At 39.3% G+C, this 15,912-nt stretch overlaps 1 long non-coding RNA gene and 1 pseudogene across 2 annotated transcripts in view; both read right to left on the reverse strand.

Annotated features, from left to right (window-relative positions):
• LOC149117744 (uncharacterized) overlaps nt 1-10,550 on the reverse strand; it is a 116,419-nt gene extending 105,869 nt beyond the window's left edge. The window contains exon 1 of the long non-coding RNA XR_016206210.1: nt 9,955-10,550. This is a non-coding gene — a long non-coding RNA (uncharacterized LOC149117744). The remainder of the gene's footprint in view (nt 1-9,954) is intronic.
• On the reverse strand, nt 22-6,278 carry LOC110052460 (uncharacterized; annotated as a pseudogene). Its single transcript, XR_016206180.1, has 6 exons — nt 6,147-6,278; nt 5,126-5,178; nt 4,612-4,686; nt 4,088-4,147; nt 2,527-3,534; nt 22-1,722 (listed from the first exon to the last, which is right to left on the reverse strand). The product of XR_016206180.1 is annotated as an uncharacterized LOC110052460 (transcript).
• Nucleotides 10,551-15,912: the final 5,362 nt, after the last annotated feature.

The raw sequence follows: 15,912 nt of genomic DNA on the forward strand, positions 1-15,912 counted from the left end.
GGAATGCTTGTGACAACAGACTTTTCAAGTTACTAGTAATTTAACCGATTACCCGATAAAAGACATTTTACAGAATATCATCGCATCCTCACTAACATTACCATCTTTCGTTATTTTTACTTTAAAGTTTCAAATGTCAACAGTACAATTAATTTTATTCCCCGACACGTTTTACCTTTTTCATAGCGTGCGTAGCTTGGCGGTTTAGCAAATTGAGCATGCTAAGAAATCGTCGAAGCGGCGAGAAGCCTGGGAGAGTTCCTCGCGGCTTCGCCGCTTTGTGCGCTCCCGCTCAAATTGCTTAAACCGCCGAGCTATGCAGGCTACCTTTTTCACGTGCTAATAGTTTCTCGGCTTTCCTGGGGACGAGTCAGTTAGTTTTGTTTTTGCACTTGTTTTCCCGATATCACATGGCAGATGGCATTCACAAGCATCACGATTATATAATGAAGGCCCAGACACACGGTGCAACAATACTGTCCCTATCAATTGCGTCTTGTGCCCATACTGAAATTTCTGCGCGCAATATTGAAGGGGAAAACAAGACTTGCAACTACACTTGCACTAGTAGAGTCTAATTCTACTTCTGCAATATTGTGCGTAACAAATCCAGGAGTTGAGCAAAAAATATGTTGCGCAAAAAACTGCTCGAAATGTTGCACCCTGTCTGGGGCTTCACATTGTTTTTAAACGCCAGCCCTTGAATTAACGCCTGATAAAAGATGTTACGTTTTTCTTTGTAACGACTTCAACCAGAGCAAGCCGAGAATTTTCAGCAAATGACGGCAAGAATTTGAAAGTAAAGAAAATAACTTTGTTCGTGGTCCGATCAATCAATCAATCACGCTGGAGCAGAGTGATTGTTTGCCGTTGGAAATGTCGACTTTTATCTACGGTTAAGACATAAGATAATGTTTTCTACGGAAATAATTTTAAACTCAGTTGACGACTAGCTAAGTCCTTTCTACAATAACGTCCTGGGGACGAGTCAGGATGCTTTGCTCTCGCTTGGAGGCTTTGAATGTTACAAACCATCCCTATTAAAGAGAAGGCACTGTGACCTCGGGAAGTCAGTCGGAAGTTTCACTCAAGGAAAGAAGAAAACGAAACAAGCCAGTAGACAGAATGTTAACCTGCCTTCTCTGGTCATTTAACTATTACAAAGAGACATGTGAATCAAACATGATACAGCCGTTTGTGTCTGGCAGCTGAAACACAACTTCTCAAAAAGTTATTAAGTCCTGGTTAATACAAAGTATTCGATGCAACATAATTCAATACCAGTGTAAAACAACCAGGGCACTTGGAACATCAGCAAGAGCAAAGGATGGTGTCTTTTTGTGTAAACCAACCAATGAAATCGAAGAATGCAGACAATACAATTCGACAACAAAGTTTGACACCCAACAAAGTTGCAAGAAGTTGCCTACCTCTTGGAAAACTTGGTCATTTGATGATTCATTAGTTTTGATCCTAAATGATAATGGTAATATATGTAAGTGTATGTCTCACATCGAATTATAATCCAATCAATAAACTTGTTGATTATATGACTAATGGTTTCACGACAATAAGATCATTTTTATATATACAAATTTTGTTGATTGTTCATCGGTCCACACCCATTGGATTCTATCTCACTTGGGTGTTTTGTTTACTTTGTGGGAATATTGCATGTGAAACTCTTACCTGCAACATTTTATTGGCCGACAAAGTCTAAAACTGTTTCAAAAAAGAAGATCAAAACTAATTAATAAAAACATTGACATAATTTCCCGAAAGATCAACAACTTCTCGTCTATATTCTTCAAGGTCAGTGGTTTATTTACAAAAAAAAAAGATATCGCCAGCCTGTGTTCTCAATTAACGTTTTGATAGCATAATTAACTCTGCCCAAGTGAACAAAGATAAAAATAGCTATTTGACCCATGTGGCCCAGTTTGAGCACTCACAATGTAATATAACAAAAGTCTTGAAAACTTACCAAAACAGCCAAATAATTGCAATATCAACTACTACAAAGTGAGGGCTTCCTTAACTTTGTACCTACAGTATTATTTTAATGTGCAACAGCAATCTCTTCATCAGGCCATGATGAGCCCAATAAGAGTCTGTGCTGGAGGCTAATGTTAAGGTAGCTAATCTAATATCCCAACTTTCCAACTACCAAGATAGTTTATATGCTATGTGACTGACTGACTGAGTGTTAAGGGTAAATTCTTGAAAAAAAGCCTCTTAAATCAAAATCTACATTTAATTTCAATAACAAAATAGAATAATAGAAAGATTAAAAACAAGACAAACAGGAACTAACAATGCATAAAAACTAATGTAGTCTGGAATTTTAAGATTTCGCAAACCAGTCATGTAATTGATTTAGAAAATGGCTAATAAAAATCTGGTAAGGTACTGGTCCACTGTGAATGCTACCAATCATGATCATTAATCATATAAATTCCTATTTGACATTTTTTTTTCAAACAGGAGTATACCCCAACTTTCCTAAGTATCAAGATTTCCGCATACCATGTTCAGACATGTGAAAGAGAATCCCACATACATTATGACAGTATTCTCCACACATCCAGCAGGTGAAATTTTCTCTGTCTTCAATGGAACGTTTCCTGCATCTGTGTGTTTTCAAAGTCTTATTATACTTGAAGCATTTACGGCATTGGTCGCATTTGAAGTGTTTGTCACCACTGTGAATCCTCATGTGTTGTTTTAACATTGATGATCAGTTAAAAGATTTGTCACACTGAGTGCATTTGTAGGGTTTCTCACCAGTGTGAATCCTTAGGTGTCTTTTCAAATCCGATGGGTTGTTAAAGCATTTCTTACACTGAGTGCATTTGTAGGGTTTCTCACCACTGTGAATCTTGATATGTTGTTTTAACACTGATGATTGGTTAAAACATTTGTCACACTGAGTGCATTTGTAGGGTTTCTCACCACTGTGAATCCTTAGGTGTCTTTTCAAATCCGATGAGCTGTTGAAGCATTTCTTACACTGAGTGCATTTGTAGGGTTTCTCACCACTGTGAATCCTTAGGTGTCTTTTCAAACCCGATGAGCTGTTAAAGCATCTCTTACACTGAGTGCATTTGTAGGGTTTCTCACCACTGTGAATCCTTAGGTGTGTTTTCAAATGCGATGAGCAGTTAAAACATTTCTCACACTGATTGCATTTGTAGGGTTTCTCACCACTGTGAATCCTTAGGTGTGTTTTCAAATGCGATGAGCAGTTAAAGCATTTCTCACACTGAGTGCATTTGTAGGGTTTCTCACCACTGTGAATCCTTAGGTGTGTTTTCAAATGCAATGAGCAGTTAAAACATTTCTCACACTGAGTGCATTTGTAGGGTTTCTCACCACTGTGAATCCTTAGGTGTCTTTTCAAATCCGATCAGTAGTTAAAACATTTCTTACACTGAGTGCATTTGTAGCTTTTGTTGCCACCGTGAACTTTCAGATGTCTTCGCAAACTTGATGTACATCTGTTGGATTTAGTATTCATGTGGCTTGACAGATTTTCTGAAATACCAAAAAAAGATATTGAAAAGTTTTCTGGAGTTTTTGTTAGTGACAAAATGAACTATAGGCATCAAAAGAAACGAGAAAACAACTAGCTAAACAGGAACAACATGAGTTAGACAGTCACAGCAGTACTTATGCAATGGCATCAATATTGACTATGCAGGTCAAAAAAGCGCAAACCCTTGATTTGATTCAGACAGGTTTATTGTGGACTGACCAATCACAATAAAGTTCATGACATGCGAGCAAACCTAAAAACAAACCACAAACTATTGGCGCTGTTTGTGGTTTAGTTTTCTGATGCCTAATTGTCTTTTTCCTAGCTTCACAATAACATTCCATATTGAGTGTCTTTTCTGTAGAGCATGGCACGTGGAATATGCAAGATTAAAGAAATTCTATAGTTTGATTTTGTGTCAATCACAAAAGCATTTCAAGTCACACTTTTTTGACAATAATAGTATATGAACAGAGGGGCAGTCACAATTGGTCCCACATAGAGGGGCAGTAGGTTATATGTTAAAAATTTACATCAATCAATCAAAGTCACCTTTTTTCTTCTGGTTGCCAACTTTAGCTTGATTATTTCTCTTGTCCTTCTTCCTAACAGCTGCAGTCAGTTGAGATGGAAACAAAGAATTACAATTACCAAACATGATAACTTGTACTGGAAAGCATTAGGACATTTCTTAATTTTAATGACTGTAGTGTTAGGCCTCCAGTCACCAAAATGATTTTGAACAGGGCAAAAATTTTCTTAACAAAAGTTAAAATATGTTACAATATCGAGAGACAAAGCCAAATCAGCCTTAGCTGGTTTTATTGTACATGTAGGTCTTCTTGATCTGCACTGGTCAAATTGGAATTTGGAAATGTTGGTTTTTCTGGAGAGAGGAGAAAAAGAGTTCCCAGAGAAATTAAAGCCTTCTGAGCAAAACAAGAACCAACAACAAACTCAACCCACATTTGGCACCTGGTCAGAATCAAACCCAGGCCACACTTTTGTGAGGGATGCGCTCACACCACTACACCATCCCTGCTCCCCTGTAAACAGGCGTAATCAATTATAGTCACCTTTCCTTGTTTTAGCTTGCTTGGATATTTTTGTTCCAGTCTTTCTCTTCTTTGCTGCAGTTTCTTCAGGAGCACCTGCATTTAATCATACACAATTTCATGGAGGATGCATACATTACTATCATCATCATTAAGTGTCAGGGTATTTAGCTAGGTGACTACATAATTGGGGACACTGTTATAAAATTGGGGCAATTAAGTCTGAATATGCACAAAAATGCTCAGAAATATTAGTGAAAAATTCGGACCAAAATTTCCCTCATTTAAACTTGGCTACTCTCTGATAAGAATTTCCTGTCTTGATGATGCTTTCTTGGGAATTCTTCAACTGGAAGCAAGACCAGTAGAAGGTCAAAAGGAGAAAAAGGAAAGGCAACAAAAAAACCAACAACAAAAAAACAAAAAAAATGTAAAAAAAAAAAGGTAAAAGCCTAAAGACGTAGGTCACTTTCTCATCATGTTGCAAATACCTTTTTGGTGAGTATATGTATCAGAGAGAACAGGCTTGTCTTACCTCCCTTTCTCTTACGGGAATTTGATCCTTTGTTTTTACCAGCCATATCATGTCTACAAAAAGAAAGCGCCAAAGTTGTGATTTAATTTTTATTCTTTATTGGCTTCTTTCAAGATGCCTTTTGATTACAAATCAAAATCAAACACTGAACTTTGGGTGAGTATGATTTCCAAACCAATCGAGTTTGGCAACCAAACTCAAAATCAAGCACAATCCAATGGATTACGTTCAACTGTGTAATCAAACTTCAGTGAATAAATTCACTTGGACAAAGATCATGTTATGGGCAGAAACAGAAAATGATGCATTATGTGGTCTCAAAAAAACACCACAAAAAACATGTGTTCTACCAAAGTAAGAATCTTCCAGGTCTTTGAGGGAACAAGGGAACATGATCACTTTATCTCCAGGGAACAAGATATATTTTTGGAATTAATTTGAGGAAACAAGGGTATCTCTACTACTAAAGGAAACTTTGACAATTAAGTCTATGGGAAAATGGAATTTGTTATGGGGAACAAGGAAGAAAAAATGAAATTTTCAAGGGATCAAGGGAACATAGTACCCCCTTTGGAAGTAGCTTAAACCTCGAAGGACCTGTTACTGATTTTCAACCACAGTTTTACAAAACCCAAGAGTTCGGAAATCAAATTAACGTTTGATTGACTTCGATTGCTCAAATATTATTGTGTGAGTTGGATTTCAATCGATTTCGATCGAACTCAATCCATGGATTGAAATTCAGTTCTATTGGATTCGACTGGCCATGTCAGCCTTCATTTACTGGTGTGCTGTTCATAATTATACATGAATACCTAGAAAGATTTTAATAACTGAACATGAAAAGACTAATTTAACTACTCGAAATCATCGAAACACTGAAGTCAATTCTCGAACGCGCATCTTAATTTGAAGAGCTTGGCTAGATCAGCGGAATCAGTCAATCGTCAATCAAAGTGGCTCTGACCCTGTTTTATCTAAGCGGACATAACAACATTCATAACAAAGCTACTATACTTACTAGTTTGGAATAAAAATAATCCTGAGAAATCAACTCCTTCGATCTGCTATTCTCCAGAAAGCCTATCTTTTTCCAGTTCCCGCCGAAATGCATCACGTGACTCTAAACCATGGTTTATGGTCAGTGGCGGGAAACCGCTGACCGCATGCTCATTGGCGGTGTCACAGTGATTTGGGTATCCTCGAGTTTTGGGTACGGCCGAACCCAAATCCCTGGTGTCTTGAGTATCCCCACTGCGGATACCCAAAACACTGAAAGCTTAAAACTGGGGCAAGTGAAATCGTCCACAAGTCTGCTCAAATCGTAATCATCTTCTTACGAAGCTTTGTCTTAAGAAATTAAAGCGTTCTATAGCTTGATATAAACACAATACGTAGCTGAAAAGAAACGATAACAGATAAACATATTGGAAAGGGATATCCCGATATTACTAGGGATTTAGGTATCCCTTACAATTTAGCATTTCTAGTCCTTTTCTCCCTGGAATGACTTTTGTCTTTGTAAGTTTTCTTTCCCTTTTCGTCTTCGGTCGATTCGGCTACCCTGAATTAAAGAAAAGACAACTAACAACCTCTTTGGAAGGGGATACCCGTATCACTAGGGATTTGGGTATCCCTTACATTTTGGCAATTTTAATCCTTCCCTCATAAGAATGGCTTTCGTCTTTGAAGTTTGCTTTAGCTTTCAATCTTTGGTCGATTTGGCTAACCTGGCATCAGTTAAAGAAACGAAGACAAACAAACTCTCTGGAAGGGGTTACCCATATCACTAGGGATTTAAGTATCCCTTACATTTTGCCATTTCTAGTCCTTTCCTCCCTTGAATGCCTTTCCTCTTTGTGAGTTTAATTTGCCTTTTTAACAACGGTCGATTTGGCTATCCTGAAGCAAAGAAATGATTACAAGCCAACACTTAGAAAGGGGATACATAAATCACTAGGGATTTGGGTATCCCTACTTTTATTTGTTTCCCTTTGTCCGAAGATTTAAGCCTTGTCTACTTTATCTATATTTATTTACTTATATTTTTAACGTCCATTTCAAGGGTTATCTATAGACAGCAAGCGCATGTTCATACAAGGAACTGTAGCGTGTGAATCGGTTTTGTACGTCGTTATATTCCGGACTCGGATCAGGCAGTCTCTTATAAAATGCGACTCTTTTCAGCGACGTTATATGTTTATATCTAAATTAAGAAGGCTTTCAGTTATTAAGACAAAGATTCATAAGAAGATAAATGGGTTTTGAGTAAAATTATGGATTATTTCACTTGCCCCAGTCTGTGGTATTTAACGCTTTCAGTGTTTAGGGTATCCCTACTGGAGGTACTCAGGCCACTGAACACGGGATACCCAAATAACTGTGGCAGAGGCAGTGGCGGCCATGTTTTCTGTTTCAAGAAGGTTGTTTTCTTGTAATGTTCACTCTTCTGTACGGACAGTTTCCATAGCATTGAGACTGACAGGTAGGGTAATAACGTTTGAATAGTATTCCTTCCGTTTTCTCTAAAAGTGCTGCGTTAAACAGTTCATGTCAATGTGCAAGTCTCCTAAAACTGTAATAGAAGGAATGCCGGAAACCCAGAAACCCGGAATTCCGAAAACCAAGGCTCGGAATCCTAAACCAAGGAATGCCTGTATTTTTAGATGACAAATGGAGCTGAAAATGCTGGGGGAAACTGTACAGCCCCCGAGGTGATTTCGACCCCGAAATGATCCTAATTTTTCTTTGAGTCAGCCCTGAAATGATCCCCGACGAATTTATCGAATGGCAACTGAACATGGGACTATTGATCGCTCAAAGATTTTACCAATAAAAATGATGGTAATAAAATAAAACCTTCGCTGGGTTATTAGCCAATTATTTCCCAGCTTTACCGCACACTCTTACAAAGTGGGTCGCATTTGTTGATAGGGTCTATAAGATTAAGGGGGAGTAAGGTTCTAAGGAAATTATAGTGCTGTGTCGGTGAGGAGTATGACAAGATAATTTGGTTTTATCAACTGAGTTGATAATTTGAATTGTCCACCGTAAAGAGATTCGAATCTCTTTACGGTAGCCAATATTAATTCACATTATCAACCCAGTTGATAAAACCAAACTACCTATAAGATTAAGGTGGCGAACACAGTTTTTGCGCGCGCCCTTGCTATGAACTGGTTCTTCCTCGGACAGCATTTTTATACGGACCTCCCAGTCGGCTTATAAAATTTATATGAATTACAGCCGAGGAGTCAGAGAAGAGCACTTCTCTTTGTTTGTCTCCATCATTCTAAGCTTCGCGACCCGCTTTGCGACTAGCGAAGAATACGACTGAAATGCCTGGCCGTTGTGTTCTTTGTCCTCCGTGCTACTTGAGCTCACTAAGCAAACGCTGGAAACATAAGCACACAAATAAAACACAAAAACGGATGGAGGCCCAATCTCGTTACCACTCGTTTCGTATTCCTAGCCAATCAGATTTGCCAGAGTTGACAGGAAGACCGTGCATGGCAGACTTCCGGTGTTGGACCATTCTCGGTGCTGACCGATAGGAATAGGGCCTCTGGGGACGAAAATGCTGTAAACCTTTCCAATCGTCAACTGCCTTTTGAATTGAAAGCCAGAAAAACTAATACCTCCGCAACCTTTACTGGAAATTGTCACTTTGTTTTATACTACTTCTGGCGGTTTACACTGAGTAAAAGATGCTACGCATCTAATTTTACCTTATTATTTAAAACTACATGAATCTACCTGCACTGTAGTTTCTGCTTAAATGCGTTACTGATGCATTTACCGAGAAACACATAATACCCTCAGGTCAAAGTAGGTGTAGATTATTACGCTACACATTGATAAATGCAGCTCTTAAAAGGGCGACCGCCCCCTACAATATACTCGCTCCCTGACTTGTTTTGTTGGAGCTTAGCAACCACAACTATGTCAACCTTAAATGTCAGCTGCCCTCTAGAAAGTTAGCGGTCCGCCGAGCATTCACTTCCGCGACTCCGAGAACGCAAAATGGCGCTATGGACGAGAAGGAGTTTGGACGTCTCTAGTCCTGTATTGCGTTGGCGAGTTCGAGACAACAGCAGACTGCAGGCATTCTAGCACTCTCAGGCGGACAAGAAGCGGTCTCCCTCGGGATTTAGACTGATCAGTGCGATGGACATTTCAGTCAGGACGTTGATTGATAAGGTATAGTTCATAAGTAAATAGAGATCATGAATTTTAAGCTCAGAAATGAAATGTGAAAAGTGAACTAATTAACATTACAGGAGCGTGGGACAAAGAAAAAATCTGAGTTAACGTTCCCGACAGGAATCGAACCCATGACCTCCTCAACACCGAGCGGGCGCTCTATCCACAGAACTACGTGAAATCATGGGGAGCAGAACCATTTAACTGAGTTCATATGTGACGTGCGTCCTGCATACTGCTAGGATCAGCATTGTCGAAGTCATCGTGAGTGTGATAAGTGAATAAAGATGGTGAATTTTAAGCTCGGTAATGAAATGTGAAAAATGATCTGATCATCATGACTAGAGCGTGCAGTGGGACAGAAAAAATCTGAGTACCCGACAGGAATTAAGCCCATAACCCATGACCATGACATTTTACATCATAACTAAAACGTCTGAGATGAATTTTATCATATGTACATTTAACATCACAACTATAACGTCTGATATGTATTTCATCACGTCTTACGCAAATATTTTCAATACTGACACAAAGACGTGTGCTTCGCATACACGAAGTTTTCTATACAAATAAAATAACGGTTGTTTCTCCATATATTTTTTTCGACATTTTATTTTTTTAACAGTACAATAAAATGCATTACTTACAATACTACATACTTACACTAATAACAATACACTATGTCACATATGGCCATATTTACTGGCATGATTACTGTTGCTTGAAGCAATACTTCTCCGCCAAGTCTTTTCGTTTCACCAGCTTGTGCTTTAAAGCATCAGATAAAGACTTATATGTTGCGGCAGAACCGCGCTGTTCTTTCCAATATAACAGTATCCGAAACACCCTTTCATGGTGTAAATCAAAATTTCTACATAGGGCTTGAAGAAATGGTTCCTCGAGTTTTAATCGACGGCCAAGTTGGATCCACTTGTCGTCGATACTCGTAGCCAGTCTTTCTAATTCTTCATTCTTAGGCGCACCTTCTTTGAGCAAAACCGAAAAAGAGTTTGCCAGTACAAACAAATTATTTTAGAAAACTCAAATTGAGCTCCAAAAAGAAAAAACAGTACCTCGTCGGCGGTCAACTTTCAAAAGACATGCGAACTCTTAACCTGAGCCCACGATATGATCACATGATACTGGTGAGCGGATACCTTGCTTTGACAGCTGACAATTAATCATAGCATGGAGGTCCAACATCAAAGATGTACCGATGGTAATGGTGCTACCCTTTCATTTTTCAAGATATGAGGCTTGGCGTACGGACGTACATACGGACAGTCACGTGACACCCAAATTTTTTTAGATCGATGGGTTACCATATTTTCTAACGTATGGGGCTCTATCGTATGGTGCTACCTTGGTCTCTATCTCCCTGTGCTCTCTCAAGACTTTAAGAGAGCATTAATCTGCATGTTTAAATGTTCAAGGTGTCATGGGAGTTCTTGTTTATCTCGAGACAGTAACTGCCATTGAGTTCGAATTTGGCCCACAGCAGGGGCAGTGGGTTTAACTTTAAAACTGTACAACATTAAGAAGTCGTAAATACCAATAATCTTCAGTCCTTTTCTCCAGTTTTGCTGCCTTGGCTAGTGTTGTCTTGGTACCTGTTTCGTGAAAAACTCCTAGAGTCAGTGCAACACATGAGAAGACATCACAATTACTAGACACACAAACTCTTGATCTATACATGTAGCGTCAGTAGAAGAGTGGAAATATAGAATTTTCATGATCAAAGTGTTTTCTCCTGTTACCATCACTGGTGCATTGTATCTAACTCCTGTTATATTCAGTTTTGCACAATATGGCAAATATTATTAGCCTCTAAGAGGTTTCTATGTGTAGCAATCAATCACAGTCGCTTTTCTTTTGTTTGTTCATTGTAGTTCGAGTGTTTCCCTGCCTCCGGGGTGTAGCTGGAACAATAGAACTACAGTTACCAGGCATTACATCTAATTGAGAGCATCATTAGCACTGCGGACTTCTACTTTGGGTAGAGGAGCACAGAAACTCATCAGAGTGGAATGCCCAGATACAGTTATTTTGGACCATACCAAACATTTTTATTGAGCTTTTTACCACACTTCATTTCATCCAATTGATATTAACCTTACACCAGTTGTTGGAAATAGACTGAAGTTTTGATATTTGATATTTCTATAGAAACAGCAACCAAAAAACTTAAAATCGATAAAAGATTAATTTTGCTTGAACCAGATGTGATATAAAGGACCTAACACCAAATGATAAGTTTAACATCCATGTAATCAAGATCTTGGTTGCAGAAACTGAGATCTCAGTAACAAGGCCAGCCAAGCTTCTCATATGAACACATTGACATTTTTACGAAGAAAAGAGTGGCAAGGCAAGATCTCGGAAACCGAGCCAGCCCGATTGACGAGACATAAATGAAGGGCCCTAAACTGCACTGGCCAACTGTTACTTAGAAATGTTGATTTTAACAAATGAAACAAAGCTAATTTAGGGCATACAACTGTAGAAAGTATTGTTAGCATCTCTGGTACTGGTAAGATTTCTGAGTACCTTTGGTGGAAGTTGGAAGTTAATTGCATCTTCACGCAATATAAAACTGACTCTCTGTCCTTAATCCTGAAGTCCAGACCCGACATAGCCGAGGCAATCGAGCCCTGTGTTATGTTGTCCAAACCTCCATTGATCGGATTCAACGGCGCATTATTTCATGTTACTACGGGACAGGAATATGCTAAGAATGTATCGATAAAAGCCGCAAAGTGCGCTGAAACAAACAGTTTGATATCAGCTCGTTGACGAAACTTGAGGAAGCTGCGAGCACAAGAGAGGTTCCACAAGCAGCTGAAAGGTGAAGCAGATTTCTAAATCGATTTTCGATAAAACATTGCTGCGAAAAGGTTTAGAATTACTAGTTCAACTGCTTACCTAGAAAAAGAAGCGATCAAGTGACACCTTACAACCAGAAAACGAGAAACAGCAAAGAATGATATGATACAACCCGTAGAATAGCCTGCAGAACAGGCGTAATTTTTTGCGTCTTTTAGGCAAACAGAGGTGAAAACGAGGCGAGCGCGAGGGGAAAAGCGCGAAAAAAATAAAGCGTTATTTTTTCGCGCCCTTCTCCTCGCGCTCGCCTCGCTTTCGCCTCTGTTCCCCTAAAATACGCAAAAAATTACGCCTGTTCTGCAGGCTACCCGTGGAAAGATCGCACAACACTGTAAATGGTTTTAAAGGTATAGAATGACTGTGCATAATCTCCCGTTTTGGCGGGCCGAGCAAGAATCCTGTGGTGAGGCCAGTGCGGTGATCGCTCAGGATCAAGTACCACGAAGTGTGATACACAGGGCGCTTATATGTACCCGGCCTTTTTCCGTCCTGGTGATACACGAGCGCGGAGCGCGACCACGAACGCTCTGCGCTCGTGTATCGCGTTTCGCTCTCTGCCCCTCTAATCCGCCTGTTCTACAGGCTAGGATCAAGTTGACCAATGATCCAAGATCATTCTGATCATGGTGCATAAAAGGAGCCGAGTAATCCGTGACCAGAGTGGATTCGTCTTTCCTTTGATATACCATGATCCGAGTGATTAGATCACTAATCCTGATCCAGATCACTCCAAAGAGACGCACCCTAAATGTAAACCTAAAATGTTCGTTTTATCTACAGTAACATTTTAACGTGTAAGAGGAATCTCTTCAACTAGTTTGTCTTTGAACGTATCCTGTCATTTTTTAATGCTGTGGTATAAAACTAGTGATTCCTACCATACTCAAGGGACAAATAATTCAGCCATTATTTCGGTAACTTTTTTCATAGCAACAACACATCATTTACTCCATTTTAATATTAGTTAACATATACCAATACATAATGGTTTAGAACTTTTATTTTCAACAACAAAACTGCTTTCCAATACTTTTCTATATTTTATCTTATAAGATATTTAGATTTTATATGCCCTATATTGCACCGTAGCTTTATAGAAAACATATTTCTAGTGAAATTCCAAAAAATGTAAATCAAAGAAATAGGAACCTTAACTTTTTGTCAAAAGTTTCTCACACAATAAAATTCCAGAATTTAGACCATCAAAATTGGAGTTTTTTTTTCCTTTGTATAAAAACCTATTTTTCTTTGCCAGGCTGAACAGGTTTTTTTAACTCTGATTATTTAAATGTTAAATTTCAGCCGGTAGGTTCTTAAATCACTGGGTTCTTATATGCGCTTTTTACTGAAACTAAAAAGCTAAAAATGTCAGGGAGCTGTATATAGGTAAAGTCTGCATGCGAGCCAAGTGGCCCATCAGGCCGGAGCTTATCCCGGTTTCTGTAGCATGAAGCGACTAGGAGTATTTCTACTCCCCCCTGGATGGGATGCTAGTCCATCGCAGGGTTACCCCCAGCATTAAGTTCGCCGGTACCCATTTATACACGTGGGTGGAGAGAGGCACTGTGAGAGTAAAGTGTCTTGCCCAAGAACACAACACAATGTCCCCGGCCAGGGCTCGAACCCGGACCACTCGATCCGGAGACGAGCGCACTAACCATGAGGCCACCGCGCCTCCCTAAGGGAGCTGTATATAGAGTATATATAATAGTCTGGAATAAGGTCCACAATTGCAAGGAAACATTATAACTTTTGGTACTGACTGAACTTTTCAGCCCTGATATATAAAGCGCCATTGAGCTCTGGAAATGAGCGCTATATAAATTCATGTATTGTATATATTATGTTGCATTGACATCTCCCTCTCCGATGCCCCAATCGCTACTCCATTCCAGCCGCGGTCAGCGTAAAGTCTCATATGAATGGCTTGATAGCCTTTAAGAGAACAATAGAACAAACAACAGAAACAATGCACCTAGCCCTAAAACAATAACAGCTGCTAACAATGAAGAGAATTAAAAGCTTACGAGAGCTGCCACACTTCTGGCGGTCAGACCCTTCTAGCCGTAGCCTTTTTAAAGGCTACAACTACCGAGATAGTTGGTAACACTTGGAATGGATATTGCCGGATTGAAGATTGTCGAGAGAAAAATCTTGCGTCATTATCTGTTGTTCAGGTTAAAATATTGCATCGTCAAAAGATAAAGTGCAGTCTCCGAAACATCTAACCCCTAAGCACCCTCGAAATACTGTTTTAAAAATTCAGAAAATATGTTCAAGGCTTGTAAGACGAATGTGGTGTAAGCAAGTTTTTACTACTTAAGGACGGTGCCTACTAAATACAAAGGTTTTTGCGCCAGGTTAGGACCTTGCGGAAAAAGTAGATCTTTGCGCAAGGGCTATCCGAATCCATAAATAAAAAAAGAGGGTAGCCACGCATTTTTTCGAGATAATTAGCCTTCAATCTCAACAGAAATGCTGACATCAGCATTTTTCTGAAAAGAGATGGAGAGGATATTTCTTCACAGCTTTCTTTAGAATTCACCTTTACATACAGAAAAGCAAACACATTTATAAAGATCTGAAAACTACATGGTAAATGGTAACATAAAAACCATTTTTGGTATGTTTTTAATAACAAAATCGTCGCAACAGCACTTTCAGCGTCTCTAACAGCCTACCTCTGTTTCAGCTAAAATACAGTCTAAATATCTTTTGCTCACAACCAGAAACTAATCACCTGCTGAATAGGCTTGCCACTTCCATTTCATAACATAAAATATAGGGGTAACCACGTGTTTTTTAAAGTTATTGATCCTTTTTTAAACTTTTTACGGTAACTGTTACATTTTTTCCTGTAGCCTCCCCAGTAAGTAAAACATTTGCGTATCTCGCAATAGTTTTGCGCGCGCACTACGCCATCTGCAGCTTCATGTCTACAGTTGGATTTCAGTATAATTTTCGACAGATAACAGCTAGTTTTTTCAGCTGGAAGACGTTAACAGTTAGTGGTTAGCGATATGCTGCTGTTCTGGTGTTCCTGGTTTAAGTACACGTTCATTAAACTTGATTTGGTCACAGTAGGAAAATTTTGCTTTCAATTTAGTCGCGTACTGGTTAGCGTAGTTAATTGCGTCATGTCAACCCAGCGCGCGCGTGGCGCTTAAACCATGCCTTGCGTGATGCGCAGAACGTGTGTTCATTAACAAAAGTAGGCACCGTCCTTAAACGTTGAATTTCTATAGCGCGTTTTTCTAGCCTGTCACAGCCGCCCCCCACGAAAGAGAAAAATTGCTCATTTTCTCTTTTGGGAAGGACGGCTGCGACACATGCTAGCGTTTTCCCAGGGGATATAAAAGTCAAGATATTCAAAACTCAACCCACCCTTAGAAACGATCGGTGTACTAGACATGTTCACGGCCTAGAATGCTTATGACAACAGACTTTTCAAGTTACTAGTAATTTAACCGATCACCCGATAACAAAGAGTTTACAGAATATCATCGCATCGTCAGTAACATTACTACCTTTCGTCATTTTTACTTAAAAGTTTCAAATGTCAACAGTACAATTAATTTCACTCCCCGACACGTTTTAACTTTTTCGTAGCCTGCGTAGCTTGGCGGTTTAGCAAATTGAGCGCGCTAAGAAAGCGGCGAGGAGTCTGGGAGTCTTCCTCGCGGCTTCGCCGACTTGTG

This window comes from Orbicella faveolata, unplaced genomic scaffold (genome assembly GCF_042242905.1).
Source record: "Orbicella faveolata isolate gen_17 unplaced genomic scaffold, um_ofav_v1 contig_1, whole genome shotgun sequence".
NCBI lineage: Eukaryota > Metazoa > Cnidaria > Anthozoa > Scleractinia > Merulinidae > Orbicella > Orbicella faveolata.